At 41.0% G+C, this 20,599-nt stretch overlaps 1 non-coding gene across 1 annotated transcript; it reads right to left on the minus strand.

Moving 5' to 3' along the window:
- Positions 1-6,408: 6,408 nt before the first annotated feature.
- LOC136327907 (U6 spliceosomal RNA) lies at positions 6,409-6,515 on the minus strand. Its single transcript, XR_010729964.1, has one exon. It is a non-coding gene; the product is annotated as a U6 spliceosomal RNA (small nuclear RNA).
- Between the last annotated feature and the right edge of the window lie 14,084 nt (positions 6,516-20,599).

The following is a 20,599-nucleotide window of genomic DNA, read 5'->3' on the forward strand; positions in this document are numbered from 1 at the left end:
TGAGCAGCACTCTGTGCATCTGAAGTGCTGCATATGGTGCAGGGGGTGAGCCAGAGGCTGGACAGACAGCTGTGGGGGACAGTGGTGCCAGAAATACAGGCTGTGTGTGCGATGGGCGAGGACTCAGTCCAGCGGGATTCACATCAGGAGGGTGTCCACATCTGTGTGGCCTTCAGAAGCATCTTGTCCAAAATACCTGCTGAGCCTGGAGGATGACTTGGAAGCCCCTGGGAGTCAAGAAGAGAGTCTGCTCTCCTTGTGGGTCCACCCCTCGGCCCCCACCTGAGTGAAACTTCAGAGACTAGACTTTTTCCTGGGAATCTCTCCTCCTTCCCTGCTCTTTATCCCATGTTTTTTTTGGGTTCTTATTAAAGTATATGGTTCTGTCAAAGTTTGTAATAAACTTGATTCTCCAGAAAGTTGTATTAGATTTAGATTGGTGTTTCCCAACGTGGGGCCCACGCCTCACAGGGGGGCAATTCGATAGTTAAGGGGGGCAATTTGAAAATGGACTCGACACGACTTTAACTCTTTCGCCCCGGGCCATTTAAATGCAATGCTAGATATCGGTGCCAAATTTAACAAAAAATGCAATTCTTAAATAATTGCGGTAAATAATTATTAAGTATAATTTCGTTTGACGAGACCAAAATATCAACTGGGTGATTGGCGTCGTCAAGTAAACTTCATCCTGGGTTCACCGCGGAGCCTGCCGTCTGACGCGGGGAACCCCGGACGTTTTAAAAACTCGCTAAACAACGCAGTTATTCTCACCTAATTGGCCCATAGCAACTTCTGTAGTGTTTCACATCATTCAGTTGGTGTTAATTTGAAATAAGTGTCAGTCAAAATTGTTGTAAAAGCTCGTTGATTTAATAAATATACATATATATTGTATAGATATATCAATAATTGGTAAGTATTGGATTTTATTTTTATCAATATTAAACTCTTTATTAAGTACTTCTTGCATCGGGGCTAGAAAGCACTAATATTTTATAAATATTATTGGGGCTATAATAGTGCATGCACGACAATTTTAATTTTAGAAGCATAACTTTCCAGAAAATTTTGTCAAGTGGAAAAAATATAGATACCTTTTGATTTGCGGTGGTAGTGTAGTAAATGTGTTATATACATTTAAATAAATATGAACTTTTAGTATACGTTTACTCTATGTCACATTGAATATATTTTAACACATATTTTAATATTAGGGTTTTTTTTATTTCTTTCTTTTATTTTTCTGAAGCTGGAAACAGGGAGAGACAGTCAGACAGACTCCCGCATGCGCCCGACCGGGATCCACCTGGCACGCCCACCAGGGGCAACCGCTCTGCCCACCAGGGGGCGATGCTCTGCCCCTCCAGGGCGTCGCTCTGCCACGACTAGAGCCACTCTAGCGCCTGGGGCAGAGGCCAAGGAGCCATCCCCAGCGCCCAGGCCATCTTTGCTCCAATGGAGCCTTGGCTGTGGGAGGGGAAGAGAGAGACAGAGAGGAAGGAGGGGTTGGGGGTGGGAAAGCAAATGGGTGCTTCTCCTGTGTGCCCTGGCCGGGAATCGAACCCGGGTCCCCCGCACGCCAGGCCGACGCTCTACCGCTGAGCCAACTGGCCAGGGCCTTAATATTAGTTTTTAATTTATCTTATTTTTATTTCTTATAGCCCATAGTAAAATGAATGGTGCAAGCAAGAAAAAAACTCATCAATATTCGGAGGAATATTTAAAATTTGGGTTCATACCCGCTGTACATGATGAACGGATTCCTTTTTGTCTTTTATGCCAGCAATGCTTGACCAACGAATCAATGAAACGAGGTCGTCTTGAGGCGCATTTGAAGGCGAAACATAGTGCTCATATTAATTCAGATTTGAGTTACTTTAAAACTTTAAAGAAAAATTTTGAAAATAGAACAACATTAAAGTCTCTATTTACTGCTCATACTTCAACTAATAATCATGTTCTTGAGGCTAGTTATCAAATTTCTTTATTCGTCGCTAAAACTGGAGAAAATCACACTATAGGAGAGAATTTAATAAAACCGTCAATATCAGCATTTCTTAAAAACGGTTCTTGAAAAAAATGACAAAGATGTAAAAGCTATGCCTCTCAGTGACAATACTGTTAGCAGAAGAATAGACGAAATGAGTGAGGATATTGAAAAACCGCTTATTGAAAAGCTGAAAACAAGAAAATTCTCCTTGCAAATAGATGAATCAACTTTGAGAGACAGTGAGGCAGTATTGATAACTTATGTAAGATATATTGATAAAGGACATTTTGCTGAAGAAATGTTGTTCTGTAAAAGATTAGAATGCACCACTACCTCCAAAGATATATATAATAAGCTAAAAAACTACTTAGATGTCAATGATATACCAACAAAAAATATAACATCTTGTGCTGCAGATGGTGCTCCCAATATGATGGGCAAGAAAAATGGCTGCTTAAAATTGATGAAAGATGCGAATCCAGAAATGATTCTTGTGCATTGTGTTATTCATAGGGAAAACTTGGTAGCTAAAAACATCTCGCCTGTTCTGAATGAAGTATTACATAAGTAATAAAGTGTGTTAATGCTATTAAAGCTAGTGCCAAATGTGAGCGTCTTTTCAAGCTATTTTGTGAAGAACAAATGAAGACCATGTGAGACTTTTACTTCATACTGAAGTAAGATGGCTATCTAAAGGAAACTGTTTGAAAAGATTTATGGAACTGTTTGATACTCTTAGTGATTTTTTAAGCGACAAACCTGAAATGAAGTATCTGTTAACAATAGATGGTAAAGCATTTGTGAGTTATTTAGCCGATATCTTTGAAAAACTAAATATATTAAATAAGCAACTTCAAGGAAAAAATAAAACTCTTGTCGATGCAAAAGCAAAGATATTTGGTTTCATTACCAATATTGAGTTATGTCAGAAACATATTAACAACAAAAACTTTAAACAGTTTCATTGGCTCCAAAAATGTGAAGTAACTGATACCGCTTTACTTTGTTATTGTCAATCATTTGAATATTCTATCGGCTGATTTAAAAGAAAGATTTTCTGATTTAAAACAAATTGATTTCCCAACATGGGTGATGCAGCCAATGTTAGTGGATTTGTCTGATATATCAAATATGCAGTATCAAGAAGAACTCGCAGAATTGCAAAATGATGAGTCAGTTAAAGCTTTATTTAATATCAAAGGAGCAATGGCATGGCTTTGTGAGGAAACAGAAATCAAATACCCAAATTCAACCAAATGTGCAAGAAAACTATTGCTACCGTTTCCATCTTCATTTTTAGCTGAATGTGGATTTAGTGCTGTAAATCATTTACTGGTAAAAAAAAGAAATCGGCTGGATATAACACAACATGGAGACTTGAGACTAAAGCTAACCAAATTGGAACCTAATATAAAATCTCTGTGCAGCAAGCATCAAGTGCAAGGATCACACTAAATTAAAATAATAAATTAATATAGAAAAATCTGTATTAAAGTTATTTGGAATTTAAATTTCTGTTTTTCATTATATGTTTTGAAATTTTACTTACTGTGTTTTGTTAATTTCATAGTGATTTCTTCCTAGAACCTATCATTTATGTTTATTAAGTGAACAAATCAATTTTTTAATGTTAAAAATTATATATGTTACATAGGAGGGGACATAAAAATTTTAGAAAGGTTAAAGTGGGGCATGGCACAAAAAAGGTTGGGAAACACTGATTTAGATACTTGTTTTTCATCCCCTCTGCACAGAACTGAGGCTGTACATCCTCTAGTGTCTAGTTTGAGAAGTGTGTAGTGATGTAGTAGTTCGACTTTATTTTGGGAACTCCCCACAGTAATGACTGCAGTTCTAAAGGGAAAAAGCCGGTGCCCAGCATGCCAGGCTGGTTCCAGACACCAGGGCACAGCAGTGGGTGAAGCAGTCAGGGGTCCCCATTCTCTTGCAGCTGATAGCCCGGGTGCTCTGTGACATCAGCAAGAATCATCTCTCCTGCCTCTTGGCTTTGCTCATTTCTCTCTGTGTTGATGTCTTTATATAAGTCAGACTCTTTTTTTTTTAATGGACTTTATTGATTTTAGAGAAAGGAGAGAGAGAGAGAAAGAGAGAGAAAGGGTGGAGGAGCAGAAAGCATCAACTGGTAGTACTTGTTTCTCATATGTACCTTGACTGGACAAGCCCCGGACTTTGAACCAGTGACCTCTGCATTCTAGGTCAAGGCTGTATTCACTGTGCCACCACAGGTCCAGTTGTATAAGTTAGACTCTTAAAGTGCTAGAGGAAAAGGCTCCAGGCAGAGGGAACAGCAAAGCTCAAAGAAAGAGCTCCAGTGGGAAAGAACTTGACATTTTTCACGGTGACCACAGTTTAGTGAGCTAGAGTGAGAGCAGGAGTTGTGGCTGCAGACACAGGGCAGAGCTGTAGGCTGTGGGAAGGAGCATGGGTTTTATTCTGAGAGCAATGGTCAGCTCATGAATGGTTTTAAGCAAGTGTTGGGCAGATAAGATAATATTTTGCTCACTCTGTTAAAGATGGCCACAGCCCACATGGGGCAGCTGATTGCCTTCTTGCTTGGGAAGGGGCTTGGTTATGCCAATGTGTGTTGGGGGAGGGCTTTTGTGCCGAAAAGTTTTAAAGGGAGGAGCTAGGAGGCCATTTTGGAGAGATCACATTGTCCCAAGGAGAGAGAAAGGCCACATGGGGGAGAGGAGGCAGCTAAAATGAAGGCAAAGAGGTGGGAGACTTTGATTCTAGGAAAACTCACATAAGTTAGTGGCTTTGGGAGCCCTAAATGGAAAGGGAAGTGTTTCCCACTGTTTGTATTTTCTTGCCCGCTGGTGCAAGCTAGTATTTATTTATTTATTTATTTATTTTTTATTTTTAGAGACAGAGAGAGAGTCAGAGAGAGGGATAGACAAACAGGAACGGAGAGATGAGAAGCATCAATCATCAGCCTTTCATTGCGACACCTTAGTTGTTCATTGACTGCCCTCTCACCTGTGCCTTGACTGCGGGCCTTTAGCAGACCGAGTAACCCCCTGCTCGACCCAGCGACCCTGGGCTCAAGCTGGTGAGCTCTTGGTCAAACCAGATGAGCCCGCACTCAAGCTGGCGACCTTGTGGTCTCGAACCTGGGTCTTCTGCATCCCAGTCCAACGCTCTATCCACTGTGCCACCACCTGGTCAGGCGGTGCAAGCTAGTATTAAAGGAAAATGGACCACCAGTTTATGGCTCAATTGTTTCTTTACGATCTGTCCCGATCAAATGCGAACCTGCGAGAGTCAGGTGGCTGTGATAGTGGCTGCGGATACTGACCTTACATCAAGTAAGTAATATGACTTGATTTATGTTTTAAAACTAGTAAATTGTGGAGAATATCCTTCCTCTGCAAACATTTCTAGCTCTACACATTACAAAATTCAGCAGGCAGGATAGGTTTCCTTATAACCACTGAAGTATGAATCGGAAACTGTGTTTTTTTCCCCCACCTGATTCCTTACCACATCAGTGCCCGGAACAGGTAGAAACAAATTAATACATTGTTTTAAAAGGGAAAGACCTACTCACCTCTGTGGAGCTGGTTCACTGGTTCTCACATCACTGATTAGCTGCCATACCTGCCCTTTTCACTGAGGAACTTGGATTCATCTGTCCTCCTTCCCTGTGATCCCAACAGCATATGACACAGACCCACGTGTGACTCTCATCACTTTGTATTACATTAAAGTGGTTCTCTTCCTCTGCTTGCCCTGACTTTTCATTCCTGAGTTCTCTGGGGGCTGGGAACTACCTTACTCACCTTTGTATTTCCAGTCATTCTCACAGAGACAGGTCCAAGGTAGGTGTTCAGAAAATGATGGATAGGTGAGTAATCAACCTGGTGACTATATAGTGGATTGTCCCAAATCAAGACACATTGGAGTATAAAAGGGGATGTGAGTAATGACTATGCTGAGACAACAGTGTGAAGTTGGACTAGGATTTTACTGGGATGTATGATCACCTCGGTAATCATTGTAAAGAATTATGAACAAAATTGTGAACTCGGCAATTCTGGAGATTTTTTAGAAGCCAGTACTGTACTCCATTTGCCTGAGCTAGTTTAGACCAGTGGTCCCCAAAACATAGGAGACATAACAGCATAGGAAATGTTTGTAAGAAGCAAGGGCATCAAGATTAATATAGATTCACACTTTCATAATGTTCCTTTGTCAATTCTACTTCAGCATTTTTACTTAAGACAAATGTAGTCTCAGTGTCGGACTAGGTTATCTTTAACCTCCTCACAATTCTGCTAACTTCCTTTCTAAACAAAAAGTAAAGAAACCTCAGAATCAGAATCTTTGAATAAGAAACGGTATTTGGCTAGAATTTAATATTACTATGTTAATTATATGTATTTTTTCTTTTTTTTTTTATGGAACGCTTCATGAATTTGTGTGTCATCCTTGCACAGGGGTCATGCTAATCTTCTCTGTATCGTTCCAATTTTAGTATATGTGCTGCCGAAGTGAGCACTAATTATATGTATTTTATGCTTTCCTTTTCTCCTGGTAAATTATAATCATTTCCTAGGTAGGACTGGAATATACAATTTCATTTTCAATTAACCTTTTGAAGTAAAAAAGATAATGTTTAAAATATATATGTTAAAGGTCTACTCAAATTTTGGCAAAAAAGGATGAGGTTGATGGACCAAATGAGTGAAGTCTGGGAAACTAGATCAGATGATTCCCAGCCTGTTTCTGAGCCTGCCTTGGGAGTTCACATTTATTTGAAAATATTCATATAAAATTAAAGTAATTTATAAAAGTATGTATGTTATGTGTATGCTATATATATTTATTTATTTATTTTGATTTTTTTTTTCTTTTCATTTTTTGGAAGCTGGAAACGGGGAGGCAGTCAGACAGACTCCCGCATGCGCCCGACCGGGATCCACCCGGCATGCCCACCAGGGGCGACGCTCTGCCCACCAGGGGGCGATGCTCTGCCCCTCCAGGGCGTCGCTCTGCCGCGACCAGAGCCACTCTAGCGCCTGGGGCAGAGGCCAAGGAGCCATCCCCAGCGCCCGGGCCATCTTTGCTCCAATGGAGCCTTGGCTGCGGGAGGGGAAGAGAGAGACAGAGAGGAAGGAGGGGTTGGGGGTGGAGAAGCAGATGGCGCCTCTCCTGTGTGCCCTGGCCGGGAAATGAATCAGGGACTCCTGCGTGCCAGGCCGATGCTCTACCACTGAGCCAACTGGGCAGGGCCTATGCTATTTATTTTTATAATCTTTTTCTCATTATAGATGATGCATGCTTCTTGTTGTTGGAATATAACCCTGCAATATACATAAATGCACACAAAGATACTTACAAAGTAAAAAATGTAAAGTAATACCAATCAAGGAAAAACACAGTTAATCTAAGTTGTATTATTTTTGTATTATTATATATTTTAGAAATATAATTTTAAATTCAAAATATTAGTACATATATAACTCTGAATTTACATAAAAGAAATAAAAGGGATATGGTTTTATTAAAAACAATTAACAAAGGCCTGGCTGCAGATACAGTTATGCTAACGTTGTGGGTTTGATTTCTAGTCAGGGCACATATGAGAATCAACCTATAAGTGCATAAATAAGTGGAACAACCAATCAATGTCTCTCTCTCTCTTTTCTTCTCCCTCTTCCTTTCTCTCTAAAATCAATAAATGAAAAAAATTAAAAATAATAGAATGACATATCAAACCTAGAACTGTGTACCTAAAAGTTTAATTTACTCAGAATTTATACACATGTAATATTTAGCCCCAATCTTGTCCAGTAATATAAGATACATCTTTATTAATAAAAGTTCATACAATTTTAGTCAGTTATGAGATAAGTGAAGCTCCTTTTTGGAAAGTGTGCATTTAAACCTCTGCTTTTCTTACTTGCCAGAGACGTGCACTTTCCAGCCCTTTGCACATGTACTTTCTACTATGGAGAATAAAAGCGTAGCAAATTGAACTATGCTCTAACGTTCAGTGGGAGGGAACGGCTTTGGCCCTATTGCCTACCAACCCAACGGGTGTAGGGAGATAATTATATCTTATAAAAATGGTTCAGGTTTTGAAAATATTGTTTACATTTTTCCAAAGCAGAAACAATTTTTTCCAAAGCAGAAATAGCATTTTTTTTCCAAAGCAGAAATGTCAGTGTGGTATATATAATATTATTACTTTAGTCACAAACAGGAAAGATGGTTTAAAAACAACAGTAACAGCAACAGTAACAATAACAATCACTGCACACCCAGGTAATGACCTACTGTTGCAGTGACAGCTGCATGTTCCTCTCCCTATTGAGGGTTTCTCTGTAGAGGATAATTATACCCTCACTTAATTTTGAAGTTACAAGGTGAGAGACATTGGGATTATATGATTTTATTAGAGCCCTTTGTCAGGAAACATGAAACTGAGGGGACAACCCATGATCTTGAAACAAACACCTGGCTATCTGCCCCAGCTCCACTCAACCTGAATACCAACACTATAAAACAGTGGTCCCCAAGCCCCGGGCCGCGGACCGGTACCAGTCCATGGGCCATTTGGTACCGGTCTGCAGAGAAAGAATAAATAACTTACATTATTTCCGTTTTATTTATCTTTAAGTCTGAATGATGTTTTATTTTTAAAAAATGACCAGATTCCCTCTGTTACATCCATCTAAGACTCACTCTTGACGCTTGTCTCGGTCACGTGATACATTTATCTGTCCTACCCTAAAGGCCGGTCCGTGAAAATATTTTCTGACATTGAACTGGTCCGTGGTCCAAAAAAGGTTGGGGACCACTGCCCTAAATAGCACTTCATTCTTAGAAGACTCTTTACTATTGTTGAATGAATGAGCCATTATCACAACAGCTACTATTTCTAAATACTCAGGATGTATTTGGTGCTGCAACTTACTACACCAATTCCAGTAGTTAGTATTATCTGTGCTGTCCCATTGAGAAAACAGTCTTAGAAATGTTAGATAATGTGTCAAGTTCACACAGTGATGAAATAGGATTTAAAGCTAGGTATGTCTGAGGCCAATACTTCAGTATTTTCCTCTACAGAATGGAAAAGAGTTACATGACTTCTGAAAAGGCCTTCATATACAAAAAGGAATACTCCAATAATGTAGACTCAGATTCTTTTATTAGAATAAATATCTTTATTTTATATTATAGTTTACATTCAACTATTATTTTGTATTAGTTTCAGGTGTAAAGCACAGAGGTCACACAATCACACAATTCACAAAGTGCTCCCTCTGCTATTTCCCTTACCCACCTGGGACCCTACGAAGTTATTACAATTTTTTTTTTTGACAGACACAGAGAAAATCAGAGAGAGAGATAGATAGAGATAGATAGACAGGAAGGGAGAGAAATAAAAAGCAATTATTTCTTTTTGTGGCACTTTAGTTGTTCATTAATTGCTTTCTCATATGTGCCTTGACCATAGGGCTACAGTAGACCAAGTAACCCCTTGCTCAAGCCAGCGACCTTGGGTCCAAGCTGGTGAGTTTTGCTCAAGCCAGATGAACCTGCGCTCAAGCTGGCGACCTCGGGGTCTTGAACCTGGGTCTTCCGCATCCCAGTCCGATGCTCTATCCACTGTGTCACCACTTGGTCAGGCTGACTATATTCTTTATGCTGTAGTTTACATCCCCGTGACTATTTTGTAACTACCAATTTTTCTTTCTTAATCCCTTCACATTTCCCCCTCAGTCTCTCAACACCCCTCCCCATTGGCAACCATCAGTCTGTTCTTTGAATCTATGAGTATTTCTTAATTATCTTTGTTTATTTTGTTCATAGATTCCACATATAAGTGAAATCATGTGGTACTTATATTTCTCTGACTGGCTTATTTCACTTAGCATAATACCCTCTAGGTCCATCCATGCTGTTGCAAAAGATAAGATTTAATTCTTTTTTATGATCAAGTACTATTCTATTGTATATATATACAACTACTTTTATACCCACTCATCTATGGGCACTTGGGTTGCTTCTATATTTTGGCTATTGTAAATAGTGCTGCAATGGACATACAGGGTGCATATAATCTTTTGAATTAATGTTTTTTTTTAAATATACCTAGAAGTAAAATTGCTGGGTCACAAGGCAGTTTCATTTTTAATTTTTTGAAAATCTTCTGTATTATTTCTATAGTGGCTGCACTGATATGCTTTCTCACCAACAGTGTACAAGGGTTCCCTTTTCTCCACATTTTCATAACACTTGTTTGCTGATTTATTGATGACAGCCATTTTGATGAGTGTGAAGTGATATCTCATTGTGTTTTAATTTGCATTTCTCTAATGACTAGTGACATTGAGCATCTTTTCATATGCCTGTTGGCCATCTGTATGTCCTCTTTGAAGAAGTGTCTATTCAGGTCCTTGTCCCATTTTTTAAATTTTGCTTGTTTGATTTTTTGGTGTTGAGTTGTATGTGTTCTTTATACATTTTGGATATCAACCTCTTATTGCATGTATCATTGGTAAATATTTTTTTCTTTTGTTTATGGGTTTCCTTTGCTATGAAAAAGCTTTGTAGTTTGATGTAGTCTCATGTGTTTATTTTGGCTTTTGTTTCCTTGCCTGAGGGGATATATCATAACAAATATTGTTATGAGAAATATCAGAGATTTTACTGCCTATGTTTTTTACTACGAGTTTTATGGTTTTAAGTCTTTAATCTATTTTGAGTATATTCTTGTACATGATTAAGAATGTAGTCTAGTTTCATTTTTCCCCCATGTATCTGTTCAATTTTCCCAACACTGATAGACTGTCTCTATCCCATTGTATGTTCTTGCCTCCTTTGTCAAATATTAATTGCCTATCTAGGCATGGGATTATTTCTGAGCAATCTGTTCTGTTCCATTGATCTATTTGTCTGTTTTTATGCCAGCACCATGGTGTTTTGATTACAATAGACTTGTAATGTGGTTTGATATCAAGTAGCATGATTCCTCCAACTTTGTTCTTTTTTCCCATATTGCTGAGGCTATTTGAGTTCTTTTGTGGTTCCATATAAATTTTTAGATGACTTGTTCTAATTCTGTGAAATATGCCATCGGTATTTTGATAGAAATTTTGTTGAATTGATAGATTTCTTTGTGTAGTATGGACACTTTAATGGTGTTTATTCTTCCTATCCATGAGCATGGTATAGGTTTTTATTCATTTGTATTTTTTTTCAATTTCTGTCTTTAGTGTCTTATAATTTTCTGAGTACAGATCTTTTACCTCCTTGATTAGGTTTCTCTCCAGCTATTTTTTTTGAGGCAATTGACAATGAGATTTTTTTTAATATTTCTTTTTGATAGTTCATTATTGGTGTATAAAAATGCAACCAATTTCTGAATACTTATTTTATATCCTGCTACTTTACTGAACTTATTTATCAGTTCCAGTAGTTTTTTGGTGAAATCTTTAGGGTTCTTTATAGACAACAGTGTTTTTCAACTGTCAGTCTGCAGACCCGTGCCAATCTGCCAAAAATTTTGTGCTGGTTCATGAAAGAGTTAACCACTCTGATGTTGTATTAAGATTATAGACCCAATAAATTATCGTAGTCAAATTTGTTTATGCTCAGGATGATTTCTGCCTTAGTGGTCTTTGAAATAATTCTCCTATTTTCACTAGTCCTTAAATGTAAAAAGGTTGAAAACCACTGGTATACAGTATCATGTCATCTGCAAATAATTACAGTTTTACTTTTTTTTTCTAATTTATATGCCTTTTTTTTTTTTACAGAGGCAGAGATAGACAGGGACAGACAGACAGGAATGGAGAGAGATGAGAAGCATCAATCATTAGTTTTCCGTTGCGCGTTGCGACTTCTTAGTTGTTCATTGATTGCTTTCTCATATGTGCCTTGACCACGGGCCTTCAGCAGACTGAGTAACCCCTCGCTGGAGCTAGCAACCTTGGGTCCAAGCTGGTGAGCTTTTTGCTCAAGCCAGATGAGCCCGCGCTCAAGCTGGTGACCTCAAGGTCTCGAACCTGGGTCCTTCCGCATCCTAGTCCGATGCTCTATCCACTGCGCCACCACCTGGTCAGGCTAATTTATATGCCTTTTATTTCTTCTCCTTGTCTTATTGCTGTGGCTAGGATTTCTGGTACTATGTTGAAAAGGAGTGGTGAAAGTGGACATCCTAGTCTTGTTCATGATCTTAAGGGAAACATTTTTAGTTTTTTCCATTGAGACTGATGTTAGCTGTGTGTTTGTCATATATGGACTTTATTATGTTGAGATATGTTTCCTTTATTCTCATTTTGCTGAGAGTTTTTTTGAAACAGACTTTTAAATACAGAGAACAGGTTAATGCTAGCCAGAGGGGAGGGGTGTTGGGTGACTGGGTGAAAATGTGAAGGGATTAAGTACAAATTGGTAGTTATAAAATATTCACATGAGTGGAAAGGACAGCATAGAGAATATTGTTAATAATACTATAACAACTATGTATGATGTCAGGGGGTACTTTATAAAGTATATTATTGTCTGACCACCATGCAGTACACCTGAAACTAATACAAAATGTAATGTAAATTAATACTGAATGTAATCTATAATTGAAAAATAAAATTTTAAAAATTTTAAGAAAAATAAACTTATAGTCACTGGTGCTAGGAAACAATCTTACTGGGTCACAATTTGACAGCATATATAAAACTTGGGGCTATCTTTTGACCTTGAAATTCTACACTTTGAAATTTATTTTATGGAATAGTAAAAAATAGATTATACTTAATTTCTACTGCACATTTACTATGTTCAAGGTCCTATGTCAAGTAATTTACTTGCTTTATCTCATTTGATTTTTGGAGAATCCTATGAGGTATGAATTGTTATGTCATATTCTTTATTTATTTCAAAGAAGAAAGTGTCACCCAAATAACTGGTAATTAGAAAATGGAGTATTTGCTTTAATTACATAAAAAAATTGAAACAGCTTAAAATTCTAGTATAGGGATTAGTTCAATTAATGTCACAATTAGACAATGGACTTCAGCCATCTTGACTTTGAAAATAATGGTGTAGAGTAGTATTTTTTTCTTTTTGTATTTTTCTGAGATTGGAAACGGGGAGGCAGTCAGACAGACTCCTGCATGCGCCCGACCGGGATCTACCCGGCATGCCCACCAGGGGGCAATGCTCTGCCCATCTGGGGCTTTGCTCTGCCGCAACCAGAGCCATTCTAGCGCCTGAGGCAGAGGCCACAGAGCCATCCTCAGCACCTGGGCAAACTTTGCTCCAATGGAGTCTTGGCTACAGGAGGGGAAGAGAGAGACAGAGAGGAAGGAGAGGGGGAGGGGTGGAGAAGCAGATGGGCACTTCTCCTGTGTGCCCTGGCCAGGAATCGAACCTGGGACTCCTGCACACCAGGCCCGTCACTCTACTACTTAGCCAACTGGCCAGGGCCTAGGGTAGAGTATTTTTGACATACACGGATATCTGTGATGTATTAGGTGGGAGAAATAGGTGGCAAGAGAGGATATACCGTATAATCTCATTTATAAAGAAACAGGCATATAACAAGTTCTCATTCTTTTCTTTCTGGTCCAACTCTCCAGTGATTTTTATGCACATGAAAATGTAAAAACTACTATTTTACATGTCCTCACAAAAATCCTATGAATTAGATAGTGCTCACATCATCAGCCATTCTAGAAATTCAGAAACTGTACATAGAAGAGACATCACTTCCTGCCCCGAAAGAAAGAGAGGTTGAAAAATGTTTACATGTAAAGGAGTAGAGGGAGGAATGGGAAACAAAGAGAACAGAAACCACAACCAAAAGCAGAAGATGAATAAAGAGACTGCATGATAATAGAAACAAAAAATTAATTTTCCAAAAAGGCTGAGAGGAGACAGCCCTTGGTGTGAGACACTCAGAAAGGTCAGGCAGCATGTGGATGGGGAAAAGGTCACCGCGTGTGCTGATAGAACATCACTGGTGACCTTTGCGAGAGCAGTGGCTGTGACGGTGGGGACAGAAGATGGGGAAAGAAGTAGTGAGGTCTGAGAAAATGCAGTTTGCCGACACAGACTGCTCTCTCCCGTCTGCCAGCTTCCAGAGGGAGGAGATGGGATGGAAACTTGAAGAGGTGGCCAGGACCTTGGCGACAGGGACATAGAGTCCAGAAAAAATGGAAAGGTAAGAGAATCGAGGTTTAGAAAACACAGAAGGGACTGAGAGGTACAGAAGCGGCAGAGGAGTCCTTCGGATAGAGGAGGAGCTGGCTTCCTTCTGGACCAGTGTGCAGCTTGGAGCGATGCTCTTTCAAAGACAGAAATCTGAAGTTTTCAAGCCAACGTCAAAACCAGGAACCAAATTCACCCTAAAAAGGCGCAAATGGATGAACTGCAGGGCAGTTCAGGACACCTACTCTGTGTTTAGTCTCAGAGGTACGAATAATGTTAACACATCGGATTGGACAAATACTTAGTAATTTCGGGAAATATCATGGTTGGAGAATTAGACTGTTACTTTAAAGCAGATACTGTATAGTTACTTGGCTACTTCGAAAAAATTATGACCTAGAAATCTTGCTGAATCCACTCTGCCACTAATAACAAGTATTTTGGAGTTGGCATTTTTGGGTAGATGCCCTGCTTGGGTTCTTTACGAATAAAACGAAAAGTCACTTAACTCACTCAAGTAGGTTAAAATTTTTCCATTCTCACCTGTCTGTTTTCCTTGTTTATCAGAAAACCTGGCAAACCTTTTATCTGCATATGTTGCAGAGGCATAACTTCAGTCGGGCTTGTATTAAATTATCACAAAACCCCAAATTAATAAGATCTGACTGCCTAATGCCACAGACCTGCTTGACCTGAGTGCCCTTAATTGCCCTGCCCATGGGAATAGGAAAGTGGGCTAGGAGATTTTAATGGTCTTGGTTAAGCTTCCCAAGTGATAAAAGGCTCCTAGACATAAAATGTTCCCAACAACTGGCTCCCTGTAGAGAGATGGGTAATAGCAACTTGCCCAGCCGAGCCCAGCCATGAAAATTGAGATATTAAAGTTTGATTTGCTAGGGACGCAGTCCTAACCCTGGGTCTGGCTTGCTGCTGTTCCAGGCTGTAAGGCCGGTGGCCGCCGCCATCGTGGCTATGCAGGTTCACAGTGGATTTGGGCAGATGGTAAAGAAACAGTGGAGCCAAAAAATGGTGGGCCATTTCATTTATTAAAGTCTCACACTGGCGAATGAGCAAACAGGCAGGGAAGACCGCTTTTCTCTTTCAGGGCTCACAAAGCCCTGACACGTTCTCTGGTTCCTCCTGGAATCAAAGCCCCCCACAAACCTCAGGAGGTCTCCCAAAACCCCCTCAGCACTCTGTATCTGCACTCCTGCAAAAACTGGCTGGGGCAACCAAACCCCTCCTCTAGCAAATAGCAAAACAATGATCCTTCCCAAGCATGAAGGTAATTTGCAATTGGCAATCTGCTGCAGCCTTTCATAGACTACATACACATGGCGCTGCCCAATGCAAACTATAAGTGAGCAATCTTAAACATTTGTTAAAACTTATTTGCCCAACACAGGCCCTGCCTTGCCACACTGGGCACCACAGGGGACTGCTCAGCATCACCTGGTGCCCCTGCTCAGTAGCCTCCAGTTTGATCTCTTGGTACTTGGCAGCTCTCTTCTTGGTGACAAAACCTGCTAGATCAGTTGTGTATTTTGGGAGAGTCGGTGTGGGAAACATGCGTCTTTGTATTTAGAAAACGTATATTAATCTCTCTGGTTATCAGCTTGATCTTCCATACACTCAATCTTCCATAACCTGGCACTTGTGGGGGAAAGGAATAGTGGATGATCAGTTAGAGCAGGGAAGGTACCTTTTGGTGACACTATGCACCACCTTGTTCCAGAATTGCATAAATAACTACATGACCAGTTGCTCTATGTCAGTTTCCCATCTACTGGGGGAGTAGTGTGTTCATGGTGGTGGAGATTGTTATATTCCTGGCACTCTGCATGAGACTTGCCATGCCCCAGGTGCTCAGTTGCAATTTGCTGAATGAGTGAAGGATCCATCAAACAGTGCTCAAAGTCAGAACCTGCCTGCCCACAAAGGTGGGTTCTGCCAACCCCAGGAGGGCTGACTGGTGCTCTTTCAGGTCCTTATCCAAGGACTGGAACTGGTGCCAAGGGTTGAGGCCATCCTAATGAGCAGTTGGCAGGAGAAGGGTAAGGATTTGGGGAACCATGACCTGGGAGAAGGAAGAGTTGGAATGCCTGCTAGTTAGAAGTCTCCTGGTCTGAAATCCCAAGCGTCGCCATCTGAGTATTAAGGACAAGATCCTAGCTACCATCAATAGCCATTTTCTATAACTTAACTTGGGTTGAATTTGTAGAGGAAAGGGAGAAAGGCATAGAAATCCCATCATCCATTTAACTGTTTCATTTGAAAGAACTTCGTGTGCCTGGTTGGCTGTGACTAGAATCCATAAGTGTGGAGCTCTCTCCATTTTTTTGTGGCATTTGTAATTCAGGGTTTTATGTGGGAGGCAGTATAATTCAGTACTTAAAAGGGTTTGGAGTCCAAATTCTGTCACCTGTTAGCTGTATAGCTTGTTACTAAGCTCTCTAAGCCTCAGTATCTTTATCAATAAAACAAGGAAATTGCTTGTAATAAACATTGAGCAGATGTTAGCCTATGTAACAGGCAGAGAGAAGACACCCTCACACACTGGCCCCTCTTGTTCAGTGAGTTTCATAAACACGACACCATTTTATGAGACTGTTTTGTTCATTCACTTACAGCCTCATTTATTAGCTCTCTCCCGAGCCGCTGCAAAGTGGTTGGTGAGACCACAGACTGGCACTTTGCTCTCTGGTTTTGCATTCTTGCTCAGATATTTACTGGCTGCATCATCTTGGGCAGGTTACTTCTTATTTTTTTAATTTTTATTTTTATTTAATTTACAGAAACAGAGAGAGTGAGTCAGAGACAGACAGACAGGAATAGAGGGATATAAGCATCAACTATTAGTTTTTCATTGTGACACCTTAGTTGTTCATTGATTGCTTTCTCATATGTGCCTTGACTGTGTGGTTACAGCAGACCGAGTAACCCCTTGCTTGAGCCAGCGACCTTGGGTCCAAGCTGGTGAGCTTTGCTCAAACCAGATGAGCCTGCGCTCAAGCTGGCAACCTCGGGGTCCCGAACCTGGGTCCTCCGCATCCCAGTCCGACGCTCTATCCACTGCGCCACCACCTGGTCAGGTGGGCAGGTTATTTCTTAACCTCCTCTCTGTTCCCCAAACTCCCATTTGCAAAGTGTATCAATAGTGTTTATTTCATAGGTGATTGTGAGGATTGATGAAACTAATGCATTAAGAAGGGAAAGAACCTGGTAAACGTTAGCTGCTGTTAGGATTATGAGCCAGGTACTGTGGGTTGTGGGTGGGAAGTAAAACTACTGTAGATAGAAACCTCTGAACTAATGGAAGTTACAATCCGGTACAAAAGATGGTTTATGGCCTGACCTGTGGTGGCGCAGTGGGATAAAGCGTCGACCTGGAACACTGAGGTCGCCAGTTCGAAACCTTGGGCTTGCCTGGTCAAGGCACATATGGGAGTTGATGCTTCCTGCTCCTCCCCCCTTCTCTCTCTCTCTGTCTCTCTCTCTCACTCCTCTCTCTCTCTAAAAAAATCAATAAATAAAATATTTTTTAAAAAGATGGTTTATAAATAATTATACAAATATTCTTATAATTATGATTGCAATAAGTGGCAAGATGGCGATGTAGAGGGGGCAGTGGGCCGGTGGACATGGACCTGATCCTAATGTCTGGACAGAGGGAACACGGGGGAGGTTTGGCCAGGCACAGGCAGAATTCTTTACACTAACAGCAGACACAAAGGCCCCAGCACGGACAGAGGCCAGCAAGTTCGAGAAATGGAGACAAGGCTGGTGTTGGGTGGGGCTGTATGCAGCCTGTGGAGTCTGGCAAGGGGTTTAGGCTTGACCCTGGGGGCACCACATGCTCCCAAGGGGTTTTAAACAAAAGACAGATAGGGCAACTCTCCCACTGTTTTGTTCTATCTTTGTAGTAGCCACAAAGTGAGATTAGGGCATGGCTCTTTGGCCACTCAGGGGTGCTGATGCCTTCCTTCCGCTTATCTCTGTCAGCAGTCCATCTCAGGAGTCTCAAAGCCAGGGATAAATGTGGGGAAACTGGGACGTGCAAGTTCTCAACCATTCTTTCCTGGCACCCCCTATAAGGACATACTTCCGGGCCAACGTGATGACATGTGCCTTTCCTTCTCTAATCGCAGCCTGCAGTACCTAGGACAGTGTAATGTGAAATATAAATGGACCAGTCCGTAAATGGTGGATGTTCAGAACCAGCACCGTGCGGACGTCCTCGGGAGCCCATCACCCCGCACCCAGCTCAGTTGGCACTCTGGGCTCTGGTGGCTCTGGCAGGTGGTGCTGGAGCAAAGGGCCTGCCCCCTGGGCTCCTCCCCTGAAGCCCGGTACAGCCAAAGTTACTTCTCATTTAAGGAAACTGTGAGCTTTACAGAGACAAGATGCTGTGACATGGCTTAATTTTACTTTTATATTTTGCTTTTAGCAGACATTTGCTCCCTCCTCTTGTACCTCTTTGAAAGCCCAGGATTCCCTGAGAAGCACGGACGCCATTTGAATTCTACTACCTTACATTCCTTGACAAAGTGTCTGTGCTGGGGAAGTCTTCCCTTGATCAAAAGCCTCAGCTCCTGTGAAGAGTTCGGATTACCTGGCTTGCTTGCTTTGAGATGTCTGTGGAATGCATTTCAGGACAAAAATGCTGCCTTCTCTGTGCAACAAATCCCAGCTGTCAGGAGGCTGCCCACCTTGGGGAGCATTAAACAAACTCTCTGCTATCTTCTCTGGACTGCAGCCGATTTCGAGAGCATTAATTAAGCAGCAAATGCAAAGTCTGTACAGAAAAATATAGATAATCTTCCCCTTTGGTGGCTGAGTTGCTAGTGTGCCGCTGAGCTCCTTCATGTTGGCTCCCTGACAAGGTTTTGTTTGGTTTACATTCCAGACACAAGCAGGCTCCTGGGACCTTCTGCCACCCCACCCTTTAGGCTCCACTCTGAACCTCCCCCTGCACAAATGCAGCCCTCCCCTCCTTTCACCATCCAAGGACTTTGAACCAAGTTAAATGAGGGTACAATTCAATTCAGATTCAGCTTAGGGAATATTTTGATTTTCTGGTTGAATAATTTTAGAAAAGATATAGGTTTAGTCCTCCGTCTACCTGTCTTATCGAATTTATGTATTAAAAAACAACTTTGATTTGCTCCATAGCTCCTTTTAAAATAACCTGGGCTCAATCTGATTCTGGAAATGAATGTGACCTATTCCCATTTTCTGCTCAGTGCACAGTTCGAGACCCTGTGTCCCACACTTGAAGCTAAATGAAACTCAGTCCTGAAAAATAAGTTTTTCAGCCTGACCAGGCAGTGGCACAGTGGATAGAGCGTTGGACTGGGATGTAGAGTACCCAGGGTTGAGACTCCGAGGTCGCCAGCTTGAGCGTGGGCTCACCTGGTTTGAGCAAAGCTCACCAGCTTGGACCCAACGTCACTGGCTTGAGCAAGGGGTTACTCAGTCTGCTGTAGCCCCACAGTCAAGGCACATATGAGAAAGCAATCAATGAACAACTAAGGTGTCGCAACGAAAAACTGATGATTGATGCTTCTCATCTCTTTCCGTTCCTGTCTGTCTGTCCCTGCTTGCAATAAATTTAAAAAAAAGAAAAAAATAAGTTTTTCAGGGTTCCTGTGTGACTGTGTTTGGGATCCAAGGAGAGTTGAAAAGACCCAACAAGCCTATTTTAAGCAACAAGTTGATCTACAGCCAGTTTTAAGGAAAACACCTTTACTTTGTCAATGACCACAGGAACAGCTTTCATAGCCCAGGGCCAGCGTGTGGGGAGCACACGCCAAAGTTACTTCTCATTTAAGGAAACTGTGAGCTTTACAGAGACAAGATGCTGTGACATGGCTTAATTTTACTTTTATATTTTGCTTTTAGCAGACATTTGCTCCCTCCTCTTGTACCTCTTTGAAAGCCCAGGATTCCCTGAGAAGCACGGACGCCATTTGAATTCTACTACCTTACATTCCTTGACAAAGTGTCTGTGCTGGGGAAGTTGTTTTCCTTGTTATGTAAAAGAAGTGGAAGAGGGAGGCAGTCCAGGGCTGACCTGATGTCTCCATGATGCTCAGAGCCCGTCTTCCCTCTGCCTGGTCCCCTCCATCAGGAGGAAGAGCATGCTGCTGATCTCTTTCTCCCCACTTACTCATTGTGGAATGTAACACGTGTGTGTGTGTGTGTGTGTGTGTGTGTGTGTGTGTGTGTGTTTTACCATAAACAAACATGTAACCAGTATCTGGGTTCAAAAGGTCCATTTTAGATTCTTGCCTAATCCCTCCCCCCAGAAAAACCCACACAAACATCCATACTTTAGAATTGTCAGTTTATTACTTTTTTCTGGTTTTATCAGTTAAGTTTATATACCGATAACACTACAGTTTAGTATTGTCTGTTTAAAAA

This window comes from Saccopteryx bilineata, chromosome 2, assembly GCF_036850765.1.
Source record: "Saccopteryx bilineata isolate mSacBil1 chromosome 2, mSacBil1_pri_phased_curated, whole genome shotgun sequence".
NCBI lineage: Eukaryota > Metazoa > Chordata > Mammalia > Chiroptera > Emballonuridae > Saccopteryx > Saccopteryx bilineata.